This window comes from Heterodontus francisci, chromosome 4 (genome assembly GCF_036365525.1).
Source record: "Heterodontus francisci isolate sHetFra1 chromosome 4, sHetFra1.hap1, whole genome shotgun sequence".
Classification (NCBI taxonomy): Eukaryota; Metazoa; Chordata; class Chondrichthyes; order Heterodontiformes; family Heterodontidae; genus Heterodontus; species Heterodontus francisci.
The window spans coordinates 166,726,664-166,743,551 of record NC_090374.1 but is presented as its reverse complement, the minus strand read 5'-3'; positions in this window follow the sequence as shown (position 1 = coordinate 166,743,551).

Here is a 16,888-nt window from a genome sequence, read left to right as displayed (position 1 = left end):
TGACACTGTGTGAAATCCAGTCACCGTGTGGTACCCTAACACCGTGTGGTACCCTGCCACTGTGAGAAGCCCTGCCACTGTGAGGAACCCTGGCACTGTGAGAAACCCTGTCACCCTGTGCAACCCTGTCCCTGTGAGAAACCCTGACACTGTGAGAAACCCTGTCACCATGTGGAACCCTGTCCCTGTGAGAAACCCTGTTACACTGTGCAATCCTGTCACTGTGAGAAACCCTATTACCCTGTGGAATCCTGTCACTGTGAGAAACCCTGTCACCGTGTGGAACCCTGACACTGTGTGGAGCCCGGTCACTGTGAGAAACCTTGTCACCATGTGGAGCCCTGTAACTGTGAGAAACCCTGTCACCGTGTGGAATCCTGTCACCGTGTGGAATCCTGTCACCGTGTGGAATCCTGTCACCGTGAGAAACCCTGTCACCGTGAGAAACCCTGTCACCGTGAGAAACCCTGTCACCGTGTGGAGCCCTGTCACCGTGTGGAGCCCTGTCACCGTGTGGAGCCCTGTCACCGTGTGGAGCCCTGTCACTGTGTGGAGCCCTGTCACTGTGAGAAACCCTGTCACCGTGTGGAGCTCTGTCACTGTGAGAAACCCGGACACTGTGTGGAGCCCTGACACTGTCAGAAACCCTGTTACCGTGTGCAACCCTGACATTGTGAGAAACCCTGGCACTGTGAGAAATCCTCTCACCGTGTGGAACCCTGGCACTTTTAGAAACCCTGTCACCGTGTGGAACCCTGACTCTGTGTGGAGCCCTGTCACTGTGAGAAACCCTGTCACCGTGTGGAGCCCTGTAACTGTGTGGAGCCCTGTCACCGTGTGGAACCCTGTCACCGTGAGAAACCCTGTCACCGTGAGAAACCCTGTCACCGTGTGGAATCCTGTCACCGTGTGGAATCCTGTCACCGTGTGGAATCCTGTCACTGTGTGGAACCCTGTCACTATGATAAACCCTGTCACTATGATAAACCGTGTCACTGTGAGAAGCCCTGTTACTGTGAGAACCCTGTCACCGTGTGGAATCCTGTCACTGAGAAACCCTGTCACTGTGTGGAACCCTGTCACTGTGTGGAACCCTGTCACCGTGTGGAACCCTGTCACCGTGTGGAACCCTGTCACTGTGAGAAACCCTGTCACTGTGAGAAACCCTGCCACTGTGAGAAACCCTGCCACTGTGAGAAACCCTGCCACTGTGTGGAATCCAGTCACCCTGTGCAACCCTGTCCCTGTGAGAAACCCTGACACCATGTGGAACCCTGTCCCTGTGAGAAACCCTGTTACACTGTGCAATCCTGTCACTGTGAGAAACCCTATTACCCTGTGGAATCCTGTCACTGTGAGAAACCTTGTCACCATGTGGAGCCCTGTAACTGTGAGAAACCCTGTCACCGTGTGGAACCCTGTCACCGTGAGAAACCGTCACCGTGTGGAACCCTGTCACCGTGAGAAACCCTGTCACCGTGAGAAACCCTGTCACCGTGTCTAATCCTGTCACTGTGTGGAATCCTGTCACTGTGATAAACCCTGTCACTGTGAGAACCCTGTCACCGTGTGGAATCCTGTCACTGTGAGAAACCCTGTCACTGTGAGAAACCCTGTCACTGTGTGGAATCCTGTCACTGTGTGGAATCCTGTCACTGTGTGGAGCCCTGTCACTGTGAGGAACCCTGTCACTGTGAGGAACCCTGTCACTGTGAGGAACCCTGTCACTGTGAGGAATCCTGACACTGTGTGGAATCCTATCACTGTGTGGAGCCCTGTCACTGTGTGGAGCCCTGTCACTGTGTGGAGCCCTGTCCCTGTGAGAAACCCTGTCCCTGTGTGGAACCCTGACACTGTGTGGAACCCTGACACTGTGTGGAACCCTGACACTGTGCGGAATCCTGTCACCATGTGGAACCCTGTCCCTGTGAGAAACCCTGGCACTGTGAGAAACCCTGGCACTGTGAGAAGCCCTGACACTGTGAGAAGCCCTGACACTGTGAGAAACCCTGTCACTGTGTGGAATCCTGTCACTGTGAGAAACCCTATTACCCTGTGGAATCCTGTCACTGTGAGAAACCCTGCCACTGTGTGGAACCCTGCCACTGTGTGGAACCCTGCCACTGTGAGAAACCCTGTCGCTGTGAGAAACCCTGTCGCTGTGAGAAACCCTGTCGCTGTGAGAAACCCTGACACTGTGTGGAATCCTGTCACTGTGTGGAATCCTGTCACTGTGTGGAATCCTGTCACTGTGTGGAATCCTGTCACTGTGTGGAGCCCTGTCACTGTGTGGAGCCCTGTCACTGTGAGAAACCCTGTCCCTGTGAGAAACCCTGACACTGTGTGGAACCCTGACACTGTGTGGAACCCTGACACTGTGTGGAACCCTGACACCATGTAGAACCCTGTCCCTGTGAGAAACCCTGGCACTGTGAGAAGCCCTGACACTGAGAAGCCCTGACACTGTGAGAAACCCTGTCACTGTGTGGAATCCTGTCACTGTGAGAAACCCTATTACCCTGTGAAATCCTGTCACTGTGAGAAACCCTGCCACTGTGAGAAACCCTGTCACTGTGAGAAACCCTGTCACTGTGAGAAAACCTGTCACTGTGAGAAACCCTGTCACTGTGTGGAACCCTGTCACTGTGTGGAACCCTGTCACTGTGTGGAAACCCAGTCACTGTGTAGAAACCCTGTCACTGTGTAGAAACCCTGTCACTGTGAGAAACCCTGCCACTGTGTGGAGCCCTGTCACTGTGTGGAGCCCTGTCACTGTGTGGAGCCCTGTCACTGTGTGGAATCCTGTCACTGTGTGGAATCTTGTCACTGTGATAAACCCTGCCACTGTGTGCAGCCCTGTCACTGTGAGAAACCCTGTCACCGTGTGGAGCTCTGTCACTGTGAGAAACCCGGACACTGTGTGGAATCTTGTCACTGTGATAAACCCTGCCACTGTGTGCAGCCCTGTCACTATGAGAAACCCTGTCACCGTGTGGAGCTCTGTCACTGTGAGAAACCCGGACACTGTGTGGAGCCCTGACACTGTCAGAAACCCTGTCACCGTGTGCAACCCTGACATTGTGAGAAACCCTGGCACTGTGAGAAATCCTCTCACCGTGTGGAATCCTGGCACTTTTAGAAACCCTGTCACCGTGTGGAACCCTGACTCTGTGTGGAGCCCTGTCACTGTTAGAAACCCTGTCACCGTGTGGAACCCTGTCACCGTGAGAATCCCTGTCACCGTGAGAATCCCTTTCACCGTGAGAATCCCTGTCACCATGTGGAATCCTGTCACCGTGTGGAATCCTGTCACTGTGTGGAACCCTGTCACTATGATAAACCCTGTCACTATGATAAACCGTGTCACTGTGAGAAGCCCTGTTACTGTGAGAATCCTGTCACCGTGTGGAACCCTGCCACTGTGTGGAACCCTGCCACTGTGTGGAACCCTGCCACTGTGTGAAACCCTGTCACTGTGAGAAACCCTGACACTGTGTGGAATCCAGTCACCGTGTGGTACCCTATCACCGTGTGGTACCCTGCCACTGTGAGAAGCCCTGCCACTGTGAGGAACCCTGGCACTGTGAGGAACCCTGGCACTGTGAGAAACCCTGTCACCCTGTGCAACCCTGTCCCTGTGAGAAACCCTGACACTGTGAGAAACCCTGTCACCATGTGGAACCCTATCCCTGTGAGAAACCCTGTTACACTGTGCAATCTTGTCACTGTGAGAAACCCTATTACCCTGTGGAATCCTGTCACTGTGAGAAACCTTGTCACCATGTGGAGCCCTGTAACTGTGAGAAACCCTGTCACCGTGTGGAATCCTGTCACCGTGTGGAATCCTGTCACCGTGTGGAATCCTGTCACTGTGTGGAATCCTGTCACTTTGATAAACCCTGTCACCGTGTGGAATCCTGTCACCGTGTGGAATCCTGTCACCGTGTGGTACCCTGCCACTGTGAGAAGCCCTGCCACTGTGAGGAACCCTGGCACTGTGAGAAACCCTGTCACCCTGTGCAACCCTGTCCCTGTGAGAAACCCTGGCACTGTGAGAAGCCCTGACACTGTGAGAAGCCCTGACACTGTGAGAAACCCTGTCACTGTGTGGAATCCTGTCACTGTGAGAAACCCTATTACCCTGTGGAATCCTGTCACCGTGAGAAACCCTGTCACCGTGAGAAACCCTGTCACCGTGAGAAACCCTGTCACCGTGTGGAATCCTGTCACTGTGTGGAATCCTGTCACTGTGTGGAACCCTGTCACTATGATAAACCCTGTCACTATGATAAACCGTGTCACTGTGAGAAGCCCTGTTACTGTGAGAACCCTGTCACCGTGTGGAATCCTGTCACTGAGAAACCCTGTCACTGTGTGGAACCCTGTCACTGTGTGGAACCCTGTCACTGTGTGGAACCCTGTCACTGTGAGAAACCCTGTCACTGTGAGAAACCCTGCCACTGTGAGAAACCCTGACACTGTGTGGAATCCAGTCACCCTGTGCAACCCTGTCCCTGTGAGAAACCCTGACACCATGTGGAACCCTGTCCCTGTGAGAAACCCTGTTACACTGTGCAATCCTGTCACTGTGAGAAACCCTATTACCCTGTGGAATCCTGTCACTGTGTGAAACCCTGTCACCGTGTGGAACCCTGACACTGTGGAGCCCGGTCACTGTGAGAAACCTTGTCACCATGTGGAGCCCTGTAACTGTGAGAAACCCTGTCACCGTGTGGAACCCTGTCACCGTGAGAAACCCTGTCACCGTGAGAAACCCTGTCACCGTGTGCAACCCTGTCACCGTGTGCAACCCTGTCACCGTGAGAAACCCTGTCACCGTGAGAAACCCTGTCACCGTGTCTAATCCTGTCACTGTGTGGAATCCTGTCACTGTGATAAACCCTGTCACTGTGAGAACCCTGTCACCGTGTGGAATCCTGTCACTGTGAGAAACCCTGTCACTGTGAGAAACCCTGTCACTGTGAGAAACCCTGTCACTGTGAGAACCCTGTCACCGTGTGGAATCCTGTCACTGTGAGAAACCCTGTCACTGTGAGAAACCCTGTCACTGTGTGGAATCCTGACACTGTGTGGAATCCTGTCACTGTGTGGAGCCCTGTCACTGTGTGGAGCCCTGTCACTGTGTGGAGCCCTGTCACTGTGAGGAACCCTGTCACTGTGAGGAACCCTGTCACTGTGAGATACCCTGACACTGTGAGGAATCCTGACACTGTGTGGAATCCTATCACTGTGTGGAGCCCTGTCACTGTGTGGAGCCCTGTCCCTGTGAGAAACCCTGTCCCTGTGAGAAACCCTGACACTGTGTGGAACCCTGACACTGTGTGGAACCCTGACACTGTGCGGAATCCTGTCACCATGTGGAACCCTGTCCCTGTGAGAAACCCTGGCACTGTGAGAAACCCTGGCACTGTGAGAAGCCCTGACACTGTGAGAAGCCCTGACACTGTGAGAAACCCTGTCACTGTGTGGAATCCTGTCACTGTGAGAAACCCTATTACCCTGTGGAATCCTGTCACTGTGAGAAACCCTGCCACTGTGTGGAACCCTGCCACTGTGTGGAACCCTGCCACTGTGAGAAACCCTGTCGCTGTGAGAAACCCTGTCGCTGTGAGAAACCCTGTCACTGTGTGGAATCCTGTCACTGTGTGGAATCCTGTCACTGTGTGGAGCCCTGTCACTGTGTGGAGCCCTGTCACTGTGTGGAGCCCTGTCACTGTGTGGAATCCTGTCACTGTTTGGAGCCCTGTCACTGTGTGGAGCCCTGTCACTGTGAGAAACCCTGTCACCCTGTGGAAACCCTGTCCCTGTGAGAAACCCTGACACTGTGAGAAACCCTGACACTGTGTGGAACCCTGACACTGTGTGGAACCCTGACACCATGTGGAACCCTGTCCCTGTGAGAAACCCTGGCACTGTGAGAAGCCCTGACACTGTGAGAAGCCCTGACACTGTGAGAAACCCTGTCACTGTGTGGAATCCTGTCACTGTGAGAAACCCTATTACCCTGTGGAATCCTGTCACTGTGAGAAACCCTGCCACTGTGTGGAACCCTGCCACTGTGAGAAACCCTGTCACTGTGAGAAACCCTGTCACTGTGAGAAACCCAGTCACTGTGTGGAACCCAGTCACTGTGTAGAAACCCTGTCACTGTGAGAAACCCTGTCACTGTGTGGAGCCCTGTCACTGTGTGGAGCCCTGTCACTGTGTGGAGCCCTGTCACTGTGCGGAATCCTGTCACCATGTGGAACCCTGTCCCTGTGAGAAACCCTGGCACTGTGAGAAGCCCTGACACTGTGAGAAACCCTGTCACCATGTGGAGCCCTGTAACTGTGAGAAACCCTGTCACCGTGAGGAACCCTGTCACCGTGAGAAACCCTGTCACCGTGTGGAATCCTGTCACTGTGTGGAACCCTGTCACTATGATAAACCCTGTCACTATGATAAACCGTGTCACTGTGAGAAGCCCTGTTACTGTGAGAACCCTGTCACCGTGTGGAATCCTGTCGCTGAGCAACCCTGTCACTGTGTGGAACCCTGTCACTGTGTGGAACCCTGTCACTGTGAGAATCCCTGTCACTGTGAGAAACCCTGTCACTGTGAGAAACCCTGACACTGTGTGAAATCCAGTCACCGTGTGGTACCCTAACACCGTGTGGTACCCTGCCACTGTGAGAAGCCCTGCCACTGTGAGGAACCCTGCCACTGTGAGGAACCCTGGCACTGTGAGAAACCCTGTCACCCTGTGCAACCCTGTCCCTGTGAGAAACCCTGACACTGTGAGAAACCCTGTCACCATGTGGAACCCTGTCCCTGTGAGAAACCCTGTTACACTGTGCAATCCTGTCACTGTGAGAAACCCTATTACCCTGTGGAATCCTGTCACTGTGAGAAACCCTGTCACCGTGTGGAACCCTGACACTGTGTGGAGCCCGGTCACTGTGAGAAACCTTGTCACCATGTGGAGCCCTGTAACTGTGAGAAACCCTGTCACCGTGTGGAATCCTGTCACCGTGTGGAATCCTGTCACCGTGAGAAACCCTGTCACCGTGAGAAACCCTGTCACCGTGAGAAACCCTGTCACCGTGTGGAGCCCTGTCACCGTGTGGAGCCCTGTCACCGTGTGGAGCCCTGTCACTGTGTGGAGCCCTGTCACTGTGTGGAGCCCTGTCACTGTGAGAAACCCTGTCACCGTGTGGAGCTCTGTCACTGTGAGAAACCCGGACACTGTGTGGAGCCCTGACACTGTCAGAAACCCTGTTACCGTGTGCAACCCTGACATTGTGAGAAACCCTGGCACTGTGAGAAATCCTCTCACCGTGTGGAACCCTGGCACTTTTAGAAACCCTGTCACCGTGTGGAACCCTGACTCTGTGTGGAGCCCTGTCACTGTGAGAAACCCTGTCACCGTGTGGAGCCCTGTAACTGTGTGGAGCCCTGTCACCGTGTGGAACCCTGTCACCGTGTGGAATCCTGTCACCGTGTGGAATCCTGTCACTGTGTGGAACCCTGTCACTATGATAAACCCTGTCACTATGATAAACCGTGTCACTGTGAGAAGCCCTGTTACTGTGAGAACCCTGTCACCGTGTGGAATCCTGTCACTGAGAAACCCTGTCACTGTGTGGAACCCTGTCACTGTGTGGAACCCTGTCACTGTGAGAATCCCTGTCACTGTGAGAAACCCTGTCACTGTGAGAAACCCTGACACTGTGTGAAATCCAGTCACCGTGTGGTACCCTAACACCGTGTGGTACCCTGCCACTGTGAGAAGCCCTGCCACTGTGAGGAACCCTGGCACTGTGAGAAACCCTGTCACCCTGTGCAACCCTGTCCCTGTGAGAAACCCTGACACTGTGAGAAACCCTGTCACCATGTGGAACCCTGTCCCTGTGAGAAACCCTGTTACACTGTGCAATCCTGTCACTGTGAGAAACCCTATTACCCTGTGGAATCCTGTCACTGTGAGAAACCCTGTCACCGTGTGGAACCCTGACACTGTGTGGAGCCCGGTCACTGTGAGAAACCTTGTCACCATGTGGAGCCCTGTAACTGTGAGAAACCCTGTCACCGTGTGGAATCCTGTCACCGTGTGGAATCCTGTCACCGTGAGAAACCCTGTCACCGTGAGAAACCCTGTCACCGTGAGAAACCCTGTCACCGTGAGAAACCCTGTCACCGTGTGGAGCCCTGTCACCGTGTGGAGCCCTGTCACTGTGTGGAGCCCTGTCACTGTGAGAAACCCTGTCACCGTGTGGAGCTCTGTCACTGTGAGAAACCCGGACACTGTGTGGAGCCCTGACACTGTCAGAAACCCTGTTACCGTGTGCAACCCTGACATTGTGAGAAACCCTGGCACTGTGAGAAATCCTCTCACCGTGTGGAACCCTGGCACTTTTAGAAACCCTGTCACCGTGTGGAACCCTGACTCTGTGTGGAGCCCTGTCACTGTGAGAAACCCTGTCACCGTGTGGAGCCCTGTAACTGTGTGGAGCCCTGTCACCGTGTGGAACCCTGTCACCGTGAGAAACCCTGTCACCGTGAGAAACCCTGTCACCGTGTGGAATCCTGTCACCGTGTGGAATCCTGTCACTGTGTGGAATCCTGTCACTGTGTGGAACCCTGTCACTATGATAAACCCTGTCACTATGATAAACCGTGTCACTGTGAGAAGCCCTGTTACTGTGAGAACCCTGTCACCGTGTGGAATCCTGTCACTGAGAAACCCTGTCACTGTGTGGAACCCTGTCACTGTGTGGAACCCTGTCACCGTGTGGAACCCTGTCACCGTGTGGAACCCTGTCACCGTGTGGAACCCTGTCACTGTGAGAAACCCTGTCACTGTGAGAAACCCTGCCACTGTGAGAAACCCTGCCACTGTGAGAAACCCTGCCACTGTGTGGAATCCAGTCACCCTGTGCAACCCTGTCCCTGTGAGAAACCCTGACACCATGTGGAACCCTGTCCCTGTGAGAAACCCTGTTACACTGTGCAATCCTGTCACTGTGAGAAACCCTATTACCCTGTGGAATCCTGTCACTGTGAGAAACCCTGTCACCGTGTGGAACCCTGACACTGTGGAGCCCGGTCACTGTGAGAAACCTTGTCACCATGTGGAGCCCTGTAACTGTGAGAAACCCTGTCACCGTGTGGAACCCTGTCACCGTGAGAAACCGTCACCGTGAGAAACCCTGTCACCGTGAGAAACCCTGTCACCGTGAGAAACCCTGTCACCGTGTCTAATCCTGTCACTGTGTGGAATCCTGTCACTGTGATAAACCCTGTCACTGTGAGAACCCTGTCACCGTGTGGAATCCTGTCACTGTGAGAAACCCTGTCACTGTGTGGAATCCTGTCACTGTGTGGAATCCTGTCACTGTGTGGAATCCTGTCACTGTGTGGAGCCCTGTCACTGTGTGGAGCCCTGTCACTGTGAGGAACCCTGTCACTGTGAGGAACCCTGTCACTGTGAGGAACCCTGTCACTGTGAGGAATCCTGACACTGTGTGGAATCCTATCACTGTGTGGAGCCCTGTCACTGTGTGGAGCCCTGTCACTGTGTGGAGCCCTGTCCCTGTGAGAAACCCTGTCCCTGTGTGGAACCCTGACACTGTGTGGAACCCTGACACTGTGTGGAACCCTGACACTGTGCGGAATCCTGTCACCATGTGGAACCCTGTCCCTGTGAGAAACCCTGGCACTGTGAGAAACCCTGGCACTGTGAGAAGCCCTGACACTGTGAGAAGCCCTGACACTGTGAGAAACCCTGTCACTGTGTGGAATCCTGTCACTGTGAGAAACCCTATTACCCTGTGGAATCCTGTCACTGTGAGAAACCCTGCCACTGTGTGGAACCCTGCCACTGTGTGGAACCCTGCCACTGTGAGAAACCCTGTCGCTGTGAGAAACCCTGTCGCTGTGAGAAACCCTGTCGCTGTGAGAAACCCTGACACTGTGTGGAATCCTGTCACTGTGTGGAATCCTGTCACTGTGTGGAATCCTGTCACTGTGTGGAATCCTGTCACTGTGTGGAGCCCTGTCACTGTGTGGAGCCCTGTCACTGTGAGAAACCCTGTCCCTGTGAGAAACCCTGACACTGTGTGGAACCCTGACACTGTGTGGAACCCTGACACCATGTAGAACCCTGTCCCTGTGAGAAACCCTGGCACTGTGAGAAGCCCTGACACTGTGAGAAGCCCTGACACTGTGAGAAACCCTATTACCCTGTGGAATCCTGTCACTGTGAGAAACCCTGCCACTGTGAGAAACCCTGTCACTGTGAGAAACCCTGTCACTGTGAGAAACCCTGCCACTGTGAGAAACCCTGTCACTGTGAGAAACCCTGTCACTGTGAGAAACCCTGTCACTGTGAGAAACCCTGTCACTGTGTGGAACCCTGTCACTGTGTGGAACCCTGTCACTGTGTGGAAACCCAGTCACTGTGTAGAAACCCTGTCACTGTGAGAAACCCTGCCACTGTGTGGAGCCCTGTCACTGTGTGGAGCCCTGTCACTGTGTGGAGCCCTGTCACTGTGTGGAGCCCTGTCACTGTGTGGAATCCTGTCACTGTGTGGAATCTTGTCACTGTGATAAACCCTGCCACTGTGTGCAGCCCTGTCACTGTGAGAAACCCTGTCACCGTGTGGAGCTCTGTCACTGTGAGAAACCCGGACACTGTGTGGAATCTTGTCACTGTGATAAACCCTGCCACTGTGTGCAGCCCTGTCACTATGAGAAACCCTGTCACCGTGTGGAGCTCTGTCACTGTGAGAAACCCGGACACTGTGTGGAGCCCTGACACTGTCAGAAACCCTGTCACCGTGTGCAACCCTGACATTGTGAGAAACCCTGGCACTGTGAGAAATCCTCTCACCGTGTGGAATCCTGGCACTTTTAGAAACCCTGTCACCGTGTGGAACCCTGACTCTGTGTGGAGCCCTGTCACTGTTAGAAACCCTGTCACCGTGAGAATCCCTGTCACCGTGAGAATCCCTTTCACCGTGAGAATCCCTGTCACCATGTGGAATCCTGTCACCGTGTGGAATCCTGTCACTGTGTGGAACCCTGTCACTATGATAAACCCTGTCACTATGATAAACCGTGTCACTGTGAGAAGCCCTGTTACTGTGAGAATCCTGTCACCGTGTGGAACCCTGCCACTGTGTGGAACCCTGCCACTGTGTGGAACCCTGCCACTGTGTGAAACCCTGTCACTGTGAGAAACCCTGACACTGTGTGGAATCCAGTCACCGTGTGGTACCCTATCACCGTGTGGTACCCTGCCACTGTGAGAAGCCCTGCCACTGTGAGGAACCCTGGCACTGTGAGGAACCCTGGCACTGTGAGAAACCCTGTCACCCTGTGCAACCCTGTCCCTGTGAGAAACCCTGACACTGTGAGAAACCCTGTCACCATGTGGAACCCTATCCCTGTGAGAAACCCTGTTACACTGTGCAATCTTGTCACTGTGAGAAACCCTATTACCCTGTGGAATCCTGTCACTGTCAGAAACCTTGTCACCATGTGGAGCCCTGTAACTGTGAGAAACCCTGTCACCGTGTGGAATCCTGTCACCGTGTGGAATCCTGTCACCGTGTGGAATCCTGTCACTTTGATAAACCCTGTCACCGTGTGGAATCCTGTCACCGTGTGGAATCCTGTCACCGTGTGGTACCCTGCCACTGTGAGAAGCCCTGCCACTGTGAGGAACCCTGGCACTGTGAGAAACCCTGTCACCCTGTGCAACCCTGTCCCTGTGAGAAACCCTGGCACTGTGAGAAGCCCTGACACTGTGAGAAGCCCTGACACTGTGAGAAACCCTGTCACTGTGTGGAATCCTGTCACTGTGAGAAACCCTATTACCCTGTGGAATCCTGTCACTGTGAGAAACCCTGCCACTGTGTGGAACCCTGCCACTGTGAGAAACCCTGTCACTGTGAGAAACCCTGTCACTGTGAGAAACCCTGTCACTGTGTGGAACCCTGTCACTGTGTGGAACCCAGTCACTGTGTAGAAACCCTGTCACTGTGTAGAAACCCTGTCACTGTGAGAAACCCTGCCACTGTGTGGAGCCCTGCCACTGTGTGGAGCCCTGCCACTGTGTGGAGCCCTGCCACTGTGTGGAGCCCTGTCACTGTGTGGAGCCCTGTCACTGTGTGGAGCCCTGTCACTGTGCGGAATCCTGTCACCATGCGGAACCCTGTCCCTGTGAGAAACCCTGGCACTGTGAGAAACCCTGTCACCATGTGGAGCCCTGTAACTGTGAGAAACCCTGTCACCGTGAGGAACCCTGTCACCGTGAGGAACCCTGTCACCGTGAGAAACCCTGTCACCGTGTGGAATCCTGTCACTGTGTGGAACCCTGTCACTATGATAAACCGTGTCACTGTGAGAAGCCCTGTTACTGTGAGAACCCTGTCACCGTGTGGAATCCTGTCACTGAGAAACCCTGTCACTGTGTGGAACCCTGTCACTGTGTGGAACCCTGTCACTGTGAGAATCCCTGTCACTGTGAGAATCCCTGTCACTGTGAGAAACCCTGTCACTGTGAGAAACCCTGCCACTGTGTGAAATCCAGTCACCGTGTGGTACCCTAACACCGTGTGGTACCCTGCCACTGTGAGAAGCCCTGCCACTGTGAGGAACCCTGGCACTGTGAGAAACCCTGTCACCCTGTGCAACCCTGTCCCTGTGAGAAACCCTGACACTGTGAGAAACCCTGTCACCATGTGGAACCCTGTCCCTGTGAGAAACCCTGTTACACTGTGCAATCCTGTCACTGTGAGAAACCCTATTACCCTGTGGAATCCTGTCACTGTGAGAAACCCTGTCACCGTGTGGAACCCTGACACTGTGTGGAGCCCGGTCACTGTGAGAAACCTTGTCACCATGTGGAGCCCTGTAACTGTGAGAAACCCTGTCACCGTGTGGAATCCTGTCACCGTGTGGAATCCTGTCACCGTGTGGAATCCTGTCACCGTGAGAAACCCTGTCACCGTGAGAAACCCTGTCACCGTGTGGAGCCCTGTCACCGTGTGGAGCCCTGTCACTGTGTGGAGCCCTGTCACTGTGTGGAGCCCTGTCACTGTGTGGAGCCCTGTCACTGTGAGAAACCCTGTCACTGTGAGAAACCCTGTCACTGTGAGAAACCCGGACACTGTGTGGAGCCCTGACACTGTCAGAAACCCTGTTACCGTGTGCAACCCTGACATTGTGAGAAACCCTGGCACTGTGAGAAATCCTCTCACCGTGTGGAACCCTGGCACTTTTAGAAACCCTGTCACCGTGTGGAACCCTGACTCTGTGTGGAGCCCTGTCACTGTGAGAAACCCTGTCACCGTGTGGAGCCCTGTCACCGTGTGGAGCCCTGTAACTGTGTGGAACCCTGTCACCGTGTGGAACCCTGTCACCGTGTGGAACCCTGTCACCGTGAGAAACCCTGTCACCGTGTGGAATCCTGTCACTGTGTGGAATCCTGTCACTGTGTGGAATCCTGTCACTGTGTGGAACCCTGTCACTATGATAAACCCTGTCACTATGATAAACCGTGTCACTGTGAGAAGCCCTGTTACTGTGAGAACCCTGTCACCGTGTGGAATCCTGTCACTGAGAAACCCTGTCACTGTGTGGAACCCTGTCACCGTGTGGAACCCTGTCACCGTGTGGAACCCTGTCACCGTGAGAAACCCTGACACTGTGAGAAACCCTGCCACTGTGAGAAACCCTGCCACTGTGTGGAATCCAGTCACCCTGTGCAACCCTGTCCCTGTGAGAAACCCTGACACCATGTGGAACCCTGTCCATGTGAGAAACCCTGTTACACTGTGCAATCCTGTCACTGTGAGAAACCCTATTACCCTGTGGAATCCTGTCACTGTGAGAAACCCTGTCACCGTGTGGAACCCTGACACTGTGGAGCCCGGTCACTGTGAGAAACCTTGTCACCATGTGGAGCCCTGTAACTGTGAGAAACCCTGTCACCGTGTGGAACCCTGTCACCGTGAGAAACCGTCACCGTGTGGAACCCTGTCACCGTGAGAAACCCTGTCACCGTGAGAAACCCTGTCACCGTGTCTAATCCTGTCACTGTGTGGAATCCTGTCACTGTGATAAACCCTGTCACTGTGAGAACCCTGTCACCGTGTGGAATCCTGTCACTGTGAGAAACCCTGTCACTGTGAGAAACCCTGTCACTGTGAGAAACCCTGTCACTGTGTGGAATCCTGTCACTGTGTGGAATCCTGTCACTGTGTGGAATCCTGTCACTGTGTGGAGCCCTGTCACTGTGTGGAGCCCTGTCACTGTGTGGAGCCCTGTCACTGTGAGGAACCCTGACACTGTGAGGAATCCTGACACTGTGTGGAATCCTATCACTGTGTGGAGCCCTGTCACTGTGTGGAGCCCTGTCACTGTGTGGAACCCTGTCCCTGTGAGAAACCCTGTCCCTGTGAGAAACCCTGACACTGTGTGGAACCCTGACACTGTGTGGAACCCTGACACTGTGTGGAACCCTGACACAGTGCGGAATCCTGACACCGTGCGGAATCCTGACACCGTGCGGAATCCTGTCACCATGTGGAACCCTGTCCCTGTGAGAAACCCTGGCACTGTGAGAAGCCCTGACACTGTGAGAAGCCCTGACACTGTGAGAAACCCTGTCACTGTGTGGAACCCTGTCCCTGTGAGAAACCCTGGCACTGTGAGAAACCCTGGCACTGTGAGAAGCCCTGACACTGTGAGAAGCCCTGACACTGTGAGAAGCCCTGACACTGTGAGAAACCCTGTCACTGTGTGGAATCCTGTCACTGTGAGAAACCCTATTACCCTGTGGAATCCTGTCACTGTGAGAAACCCTGCCACTGTGTGGAACCCTGCCACTGTGTGGAACCCTGCCACTGTGAGAAACCCTGTCGCTGTGAGAAACCCTGTCGCTGTGAGAAACCCTGTCGCTGTGAGAAACCCTGACACTGTGTGGAATCCTGACACTGTGTGGAATCCTGTCACTGTGTGGAATCCTGTCACTGTGTGGAGCCCTGTCACTGTGTGGAGCCCTGTCACTGTGAGAAACCCTGTCCCTGTGGAAACCCTGTCCCTGTGAGAAACCCTGACACTGTGAGAAACCCTGACACTGTGTGGAACCCTGACACTGTGTGGAACCCTGACACTGTGTGGAACCCTGACACCATGTGGAACCCTGTCCCTGTGAGAAACCCTGGCACTGTGAGAAACCCTGGCACTGTGAGAAGCCCTGACACTGTGAGAAGCCCTGACACTGTGAGAAACCCTGTCACTGTGTGGAATCCTGTCACTGTGAGAAACCCTATTACCCTGTGGAATCCTGTCACTGTGAGAAACCCTGCCACTGTGAGAAACCCTGTCACTGTGTGGAAACCCTGTCACTGTGTGGAAACCCTGTCACTGTGTAGAAACCCTGTCACTGTGAGAAACCCTGCCACTGTGTGGAGCCCTGTCACTGTGTGGAGCCCTGTCACTGTGTGGAGCCCTGTCACTGTGTGGAATCCTGTCACTGTGTGGAATCTTGTCACTGTGATAAACCCTGCCACTGTGTGCAGCCCTGTCACTGTGAGAAACCCTGTCACCGTGTGGAGCTCTGTCACTGTGAGAAACCCGGACACTGTGTGGAATCTTGTCACTGTGATAAACCCTGCCACTGTGTGCAGCCCTGTCACTATGAGAAACCCTGTCACCGTGTGGAGCTCTGTCACTGTGAGAAACCCGGACACTGTGTGGAGCCCTGACACTGTCAGAAACCCTGTCACCGTGTGCAACCCTGACATTGTGAGAAACCCTGGCACTGTGAGAAATCCTCTCACCGTGTGGAACCCTGGCACTTTTAGAAACCCTGTCACCGTGTGGAACCCTGACTCTGTGTGGAGCCCTGTCACTGTTAGAAACCCTGTCACCGTGTGGAACCCTGTCACCGTGAGAATCCCTGTCACCGTGAGAATCCCTGTCACCATGTGGAATCCTGTCACCGTGTGGAATCCTGTCACTGTGTGGAACCCTGTCACTATGATAAACCCTGTCACTATGATAAACCGTGTCACTGTGAGAAGCCCTGTTACTGTGAGAATCCTGTCACCGTGTGGAACCCTGCCACTGTGTGGAACCCTGCCACTGTGTGGAACCCTGCCACTGTGTGAAACCCTGTCACTGTGAGAAACCCTGACACTGTGTGGAATCCAGTCACCGTGTGGTACCCTATCACCGTGTGGTACCCTGCCACTGTGAGAAGCCCTGCCACTGTGAGGAACCCTGGCACTGTGAGAAACCCTGTCACCCTGTGCAACCCTGTCCCTGTGAGAAACCCTGTTACACTGTGCAATCCTGTCACTGTGAGAAACCCTATTACCCTGTGGAATCCTGTCACTGTGAGAAACCTTGTCACCATGTGGAGCCCTGTAACTGTGAGAAACCCTGTCACCGTGAGAAACCCTGTCACCGTGAGAAACCCTGTCACCGTGTGGAATCCTGTCACCGTGTGGAATCCTGTCACTGTGAGAAACCCTGTCACTGTGAGAAACCCTGTCACTGTGTGGAATCCTGTCACTGTGTGGAATCCTGTCACTGTGTGGAATCCTGTCACTGTGTGGAATCCTGTCACTGTGTGGAGCCCTGTCACTGTGTGGAGCCCTGTCACTGTGTGGAGCCCTGTCACTGTGAGGAACCCTGACACTGTGAGGAATCCTGACACTGTGTGGAATCCTATCACTGTGTGGAGCCCTGTCACTGTGTGGAGCCCTGTCACTGTGTGGAACCCTGTCCCTGTGAGAAACCCTGTCCCTGTGAGAAACCCTGACACTGTGTGGAACCCTGACACTGTGTGGAACCCTGACACTGTGTGGAACCC